We start from the raw sequence: 8310 nt of genomic DNA on the forward strand, positions 1-8310 counted from the left end.
TTTCTTCCTCAACTACATGTGATGTTTATTTCTAATTCATACTTTTATCTAGCATACAAAAAATAAAAGCTAGCAAATCCAGCTTCTTGGGAGCTACGTGGGAAGATTGAGCTCAGTTGCAGGCGATTAACGTACATGTATTTGGTAGTGTTACAATGCTACAAATAATAAAAGCTAAAGTGTTAGCAAAAAGACAGTCAAGGTGATAGTGCTGATTTGCTGGTCCAGTATTAGAACAGTTTGTTCTTCTCACATCACCTTTCTGTTATGTTCTTTTTAAAAAATTTTACCTTCGACTTACATATTTCTAGAAAATTCAGTAAAGTTCAACTGAACTGCTGAAAATAATTGTCTAAATCTGAAGAATTCTGACTTTGTTCGGCTGATACTATTTAATTTGCAATATGGTGGTCAGCTTATTAAATGAATTTTAAAAATATTGTCAGTATTTATTCCCCACATATTCTATATTCAGAGTCTTATAAATGTAGCTTTTACATCACATAAATGACTACAATGTACAGTTATTAATTCCTGCTGATTTCAGAAAAATATGCTTTTTTATTTCATCATATGAGCTATCTCTAGGTTATGAAATACTTCTTACTACTGCGGTAGCAAACCAGATAAATGCAAACTTCAGTAGAGTGAAATAGAATACTTAATTTTTAAAGTCTGTTACATTTAATTTTCTTTTTTCCTGTGACTAGACTAAATTTTTGTTTTGCTTAAACAAAAGATAGATGAGCATTCTAGAAATTGTTTTTACTGTCCTAATGATTAATGATCACCGAACACTTTTGAAAGATTAGCATTTTTCAAAGCTGCTAAAAAATATACTGTTTTATTTGATTATAAGAAAGTAAAGGCTTTTCACACTGACAGGTGGTGGAAATTAGCAGGCAGTTTTGAAATTGTGCTGTGCACGAGAAATTAGATCTCATTTTAATTCTGCTTTTCTCAACTAGCAAATGAGGTTAATGCCATACATATTCAGCTGATATGGATGAAGAAATTGATATAAAGTAGATCAACATAGCTACAGGGCTAGATTAATTTATAGGTAAAGAGGCAGTGATAAATGAAAGTAATGTAGTAGTGGTCACTAAACCCCTCTGCCATGAGGGATTCAATAGCGTTAGTTCCTCATTAAAGCCGTTGTCGGGGTGCATCAAATAGAAATTTGAAAAGGAATAGCCAACTAACCCCTAATTATCAAAATACAGAAAATACTAATTATACCTTAATTAGCTTTTCTTTTAATGTACTGAAATTTGTTACTTTTTGTGTGGCACAAATGGATAGTTATATCAACAATAAATAGGTTGTTTTAATAACTTTCTTTTACCTCTGGGAAAACTACACTCCAATTTTTAATATGCAATAATGCTTCTCTCTAGCCTGTAGGAGATGAAAATTATTAAGTAGCTTTATTTTTTTGAAGATTTTACAGCAGCTTTGGGAAGAATTATTTCACCATGCATCAATTACTTTTAATTGAACTGAATATTTTTCAGATTGCACCAAATGCCTTTCATTTAAGTTTAGCGGTTAGAGTTTAGGAAAGCAGCATAATGAGAGCTGCAGATAACCCCTGTCATATATTGTAATAAATAAGGACGATTATTTGTTTTGCTTGGGTGTAGAAAGAACTCAAGGTTGCATTTGTAAAATGTAGTCAGTCACCTTATCTAGTGCTAGTCAGTGTGGAGTAATAAAGGCAATGTATTCTAGACACTTCACTTAGGAGCCTTTCTCTTACCCCAAATAAGGTGGTTTTCAATGGTCTAGTTCAGAAAGGATTTGCCTACTTAAAATAAAGATTCAGTATTACAGTGGGGAAATCAGCTTGGATTTTAGTGTGATAGACCTCAGGGTAGCTCTAAGCCCGCAGTAGCTTTTGCTACTCTGGGGGGATTTATTGCTTTGCCTGCATATTCACTGCCTTGCCCATAAGTTGCAGTGATGCTCGATGTTGTGATGATTAAGTAAAATAGGGCAGGTCCCTCGCATAACATTTAGTGCAGTGCAGAAGCTCAAAAATTAAGATTTGTTGGCATTGGTAATAAGAAAGGTCTTAAAGAAATTCTGTCTCTGAAAATTTAAATTATTATGTAATTGTCTTTCAAGGGATTGCATGTAATCTCATCTTCAGGACATTTAATATAATTATCAAATTTTGCTGAATATTATTTAACTTATAAAGTTTTTCCCCCGTTTGGCAAAGAATTGGGAATCGTATGTCTTTGGGTATGGGGTGGTAGTGAGGCTCTTGTTGTCTCCCACTGTCACATAGAATTGTGAATTAAAGCCAGATAATCATATTCTAAAGCCAAGACTCTAGAAAAAGATAGAAATGTGACTTCTGACCTCATTAAATTTACAGGTTTTTTTTTTTTTTTTAGATCGCTATATCTTCTCTTCTTTTTTGGCTTTTTGAGATAGGGCTTCTTTGTGTAACAGCCCTGGCTGTCCTAGAACTTGTGTTGTAGATCAAGCTGGCCTTAAACTTACAGGGATCCACCTTCTGTTGCCTCCCAAGTGCTGGGACCAAAGACTTGTGCCACCACACCCAGTCCATCTTCTCATTTTTGATGCTTAGATTTAATTTGTGTTTATCCTGTTCATCCTTTTTGCTTTTCTGATTGTCTTTTGATGGGCAGTAATCATGAAATAAAGTTTTCATCAGCAGTATCTGTCAAGCTAACTCTAACTTTGTTTTCCTCATCAGTAAAATAACACTACTATGTGTAGCTCTTTCTGGTGATTGCATTGAGTTATGCCTCTTTCATCAGGTTTTTTTTTTTTTTTTTTTTTTTGTTTTTTGAGACAGGGTTTCTCTGTGGCTTTGGAGCCTGTCCTGGAACTAGCTCTTGTAGACCAGGCTGGTCTCGAACTCACAGAGATCCGCCTGCCTCTGCCTCCCGAGTGCTGGGATTAAAGGCGTGCGCCACCATCGCCCGGCTTCTTTCATCAGTTTTTACAACAAAACAAACTAACAGTTTGGAAGGACAAAAAAAGAAATGAGTCACCCAAAGAAGAGAGTAGGAAAGTATTTATAATCATTGAAAACATTACTGTCTTCAAAATAATCCCTTCCCGCCGTTTTCAATAAATAACTACGTGGTGGAAGAAGTTTAGTGTTGTGTACATCTCCGTCCTGCCTTTCACCTCATCACTAAGTTAGAGATGAGCCAGGTCCCTGGAATAGGTGACACATATTCTCATGTCCTGCTGCAGAGAGATCGTGGCTCAGAGGGTCTGAGCGTGTGTGTTGATCATGCAAGCCACTCTGGAACTTCTGGTCTCCACTAAAGTTTGAAAACCTTTGACTCCCGTCCTTGAAGACTGGTGACAGGTTCTGCTTTTTCCTCTTGACCATCACTTGGAAGTTAGGGCTGGATACAGAGTAACTGCCTCTAACCCTTTTTAGTTAGAATGTTGTAATCTTCTAACCTAAACTTTAGAGAAAGAAAGTGGAGAAAAAGGCAACTTGCCTAGTACACATAGATACCCTAAAGGAATGTTTAGGTCAATAGGATTTGTGTTTTGTTGGCCAAGAAACTAAAATGTCTATGATTATACAATGTGTAAATCAACAGAAATTACAATCTGAACCAATACTTGAATTCTCAAATATTGTCTTCTGTTCTCGACATTTTATGTGTACCTCACTGTATTTCAGATTCTGTAGCAAGAATCCGATTATATGGGTATTGTCAGCCATCTCATTAGCCAGGTAGTCCCAGGCTAGTGTGTAAATTCCTCCAATCATTCTTTTTGTTTTTAAAGGTAGCAAATAGAAGTGGTAGTGTTAGGAAGGTTCCAGAGTCAATGGACCTGTATATCAGATAATTGGTGCACTGCCTGACATGCCAGTGTTGAGGACATACCTCTTCTGGTGCTGATGCCATGGCTTTTGCTTTTGTACTTCAGTTTAACCAGGGTCAGCACTGGTTTTAGGGTTACAAAATGTTAGACTAGCTCTAAATCAACATGGGCTGTGCTCACATGAACTCACAGAGGCAGCATGCACAGCGCGTGCATAAATATGCACCCGGTTCTCTGCACTTATCTTAAGGCTTCTCTTTTAGTGCTTTTGTGGGATTCCTGAGTGTGCAAATGATTTGGTCTCTGATTCTTGTGACTTCTCTTAGACTCCTTTCCTCTTGTTGGTTTGTCTTGCACAGCTTAAACATGACAGGTTTTGCTTTATTATATTTTATTTATTTTTGTTTGTTTATTTTCTGAGATAGAATCTCTCTGTGTAGCCCTGGCTGTCCTGGAACTCACTCTGTAGACAAGGCTGACCCCAAACTCACAGAGATCTGCCTGCCTCTGCCTCCCGAGTGCTAGGAATAAGAAAGGTGTGCAGCACCACTGTCTAGCCTGTTTTTTTTTTATTTTGTTTTGTTTTAAATGAATAAATGAATGAAAGCTAGGGTAAAGGTTAACAACTGAACTGTCACTTTTACCTGTTGGGAGAGGGAAAATCATTTTTTTTTCAATAGAGTGACACTGGGCATATCAACCAACTCCAGGATAGGCCTCGTGTTCAGAAATAGTTGATCAACATATAATTACATTGCACAGTTTTTATGTGTGCGTTTTTACGTGGTTACAGTTTGGTGTCTTTTGTTTTTGTTTTTACTTTTTGGATGTGATTTTATTTTGTTTTCTTGTTTTTTTGAGGTAGAAGTTATATTGGACTTTTGTTTCATTTTTGAAAAAGAAATTTATAAGTTGAGTGGGCAGGGAGGGGAAGAGGATCTGGAGGGGTTTGGGGGAGGAGAAGAATGTGATAAAATAATTTGAATTTGAAAATTGTTTTAAATAATGAAAAAAATAATAAGCACATACACAAACCCTCAAAAATGTTAGCCCAGAAGAGACTGTGGCTAGAATGTAAGTAAGCATTTTCAAACTATTTACTATAGACAAGGTGTCTGTGAGTAGAATTTAATAAATTTATAGTACTTTTTAAATGTTGTTTTATTTAGATTTACTGATTTTACTTTATGTAGATGTTTTGCCCACATGTATATATGTGCACCACATGTCTGCCTGTTGGATCCCCTGGAACTGGAGTTACAGATGGTTGTGGCCATTGTGTGGCAGCTGGGACTCAATCCCAAGTCTCCTACATGAGCAGCCGTGCTCTTGACTGCTGAGCCATCCATCTCTCCAATCCCTGTCTATGAGTTTATTTCTCTCCATGAAGTGAAATTGAAAAACTAGCACCAATATTTAGCATGTTTCTCTTTTGGAAATTTATAATGGGTTTTGAGGAAATCCTTCTTGAAATATTCTATGTCATTTTAAGATAAGATGCCAATAATTTAAACTTAAATCTAGGTATTTTATGTCAGAAAGCATTGAAGAATTTATAACTGGTATTTTGTCGTCCTCCCACCCAAAATAAAACCACATCAAAAAAATTAAGAAGAATTTATAGCTGGAAACATTTGATAGTATTTGTTAAGAATCACACACCTTTGTCCCTGGTATGTTTAAGTCATAGCAGTAAGGTGTTGGAGGTGTGCTCATGGTAGAGCACTTACCTAGCTCAAACGAGGCCATGGGTTCTGTCCCCATCATAGACAAAAATGACAAGGTGGGAAAATTTTTAAATGAAATAACAGTTGCATCTTGTATATGTGATGATGTCTACTTTAAAATAAATATTGTTAATCAGTGCATTTAATTACAAATCACCATTTGGGAGAAGAAATACATTCAAATGTCTACTGTCGTGAAGATTTTTTTTTTAATCTGTCATCTTTATAATTTAAACATTTCCAAAATTTACTTTATGTGTAACTTTAAGTCCCTGGAATTTATGGCTAAGCTACCATTAGCCTAAAAAGCAGCTCAGTCTCTACAGAAGTTTATTGGGGAGTGATAGAAGATTATCGTGGAGAATCAAGATTGAGGGCCATAGGCATACGTTGGGAAGTGAGGAAAAATGGGATTTGGGGATAAAAATGAGAATTATGTAAATTATTCTGAGATAACAAGAAACTTATTTCCACTGACTAATGAAAGAGCTGATATCAGTTCATCAGAGAAGCTGGCATTGTCAGTGGGTGTTCTCCAGTATCAGCTATGGTGTTCCAGACTGTGGGCTGTCCTGCCATTGTTTCCATTATCAGGTAAACTGTGCCTAGAGACCATCATTTCATGGCCTCCTGCCTTTTTAAATTAGAGGTTTACAAAGAGGAGTCCATTTTAATGTTGGTCACTTTCATGATTGATACACATGTTGTTCCATGTTGTCCAATAGAATGCATTCTGTAAGAATCAGCCTGAAGGGATGTTGACATAGTTTTAATTTTCAAAGTACTACATTTTTGTTCTCCAACTTTTTTTTTCCAATCCTCCTTTTCTGTATGTCTTAACTGCATAGATATCAAATTGAGTCAGGGTTAAATGATCTCTCCTCAAGCATTTATTGTTCTTTGTGGTAATAACATTAATAATCCTTTCTTACTAGTTTTATTGAAATATACAAGATTATCTGTAGTCACCCTACTATGCGGTATAGCCTCAGAACTTATCACCTGTCTTAACTATACCACAGTGTTGTTAGCTTGTTAGCCACTGTTACCCCACCCTTCCTCCCTTGTCTATACTCCCAGCCTGTTGTGACCCATGTCTAGTGTCAGCTTCTGTGAGATAACTTTCTAAGTAAGATTGCCCATCTGAATGAGATTGTGAATGGTTGAGTTTCTGTGGCTGAGTAGTTTTGTTTTGAGAGTAGCTTGTTTAGTAAGTGTGACCTCTAGCAACCTAAAGGTCTGGAAGACTGTTTGGACCAAGACTCTGCGTCACTTGGTTGTTACTAAATCTTAATCATGGTGAAATAATGTTTTTCTTAAAGAAAAAATAAGACAATGAATGAGATAGTAAGGGCATCAGTTGATAGCAATATTAATGAAATAAATGGTCAAAGGAATGTAGAATTGTTTCCGGAAATCTGGAATGGAGGGAGGGATTGCAGTAATACTGGGGATGTACTGGAGGTGTCAGAAGTGGTCTTTCTTCAGAAGCTTGGTTAATTTAGTCATTTGAAGTTGGGAATTTGGTTCTTTCAAACTCCGGTTAGCATCTTTACGTCCATTAGACTAGGTGGCTGTGAAACACGCTTTCTAGATAATTATTTCATCCTCACAAGTGCCAGGAAGTTTTCAGACACAAACAACAGTGCAGGCAGAATTTCAAAGGGTTAGTTATGTGTACAACACTTGGTCAGGATGTGCAGGAAGTTTTCAGACATAAAAACAGTGCAGGCAGAATTTCAAAGGGTTAGTTATGTGTACAACACTTGGTCTGAATGTGCAGGAAGTTTTCAGACATAAAAACAGTGCAGGCAGAATTTCAAAGGGTTAGTTATGTGTACAACACTTGGTCTGGATGTGCAGCATATTTAGGTTTCTAGTCTTTGCCTAAAATCTATTTTTTGATTATGAAGATTGAAAATGTATCTAAAGCTAAATTGTCAATCATGACTTTCTGGTTTGTTTTGGTTTGCTTTTTGTATTTTGAGACAGGGTTTCTCTGTGTACCTTTGGTGCCTGTCTTGGAACTAGTTCCTGTAGACCAGGCTAGTTCGAACTCACAGAGATTCTCCTGCCTCTTTATTCCAAGTGCTGGGATTAAAGGTGTGCACCACCACCCACCCAGCTCATGACTTCTTTTTAACAAAGGACAATTTTCTAATTTTACAAAGGGAGTAAGAGTTTTATCATATAAATAGTGAAGTAGATCACTAACCAAAAATAAAACAGGAAAATGAATACCAAGGTGAGGGAGAGATTGTTGAATGTTGGTTTCTATAACTCAGAAATTCTTAGAGATATAGGGAGATGACATGAAAGTCTATATCAAAAAAGCAATTTTTTTTCTCTAAGTGACTGTTGAAATATACTTGAATCACGACCTCTGTCTTCCAGTTCACTTAGTGAGCATCTATCAAGGACAGCTCTATGTTTTATAAATGTATTTCTAGCTTAATTGATTTAGGTGGCTGTTTGCTTATTTAGCTATGTACCCATTCTTTTGTTAGCCGAACATCACTTGGTTAAATGGTTATTTGGCATCCATGTCATTGTACCTTTTATTCCAAGCAAACAACAGAATAAGATGTGCAGCAAACATTAGCCACAATAACGTGTACATCCAAGCATGATGTGTTACTTGTAGCGGTGTGGATGTGGAAATAGGATGACCAGGAGTTCAAGGCCAGCCTCTGCTACATAGCACATTCAAAGCCAGCCTAGCCTGCATGGGACTTTGTCTTTTTTTTTTTTT

General features: G+C 36.5%; 1 protein-coding gene across 1 annotated transcript in view; it reads left to right on the forward strand.

Moving 5' to 3' along the window:
- LOC126499498 (ran-binding protein 17) overlaps positions 1-8310 on the forward strand; it is a 116420-nt gene that overhangs the window by 88420 nt on the left and 19690 nt on the right. The window lies entirely within an intron of this gene.

This window comes from Alexandromys fortis, unplaced genomic scaffold (genome assembly GCF_014885135.2).
Source record: "Alexandromys fortis isolate MF-2015 unplaced genomic scaffold, M_Fortis_MF-2015_v1.1 scaffold_11, whole genome shotgun sequence".
NCBI classification, from domain to species: domain Eukaryota; kingdom Metazoa; phylum Chordata; class Mammalia; order Rodentia; family Cricetidae; genus Alexandromys; species Alexandromys fortis.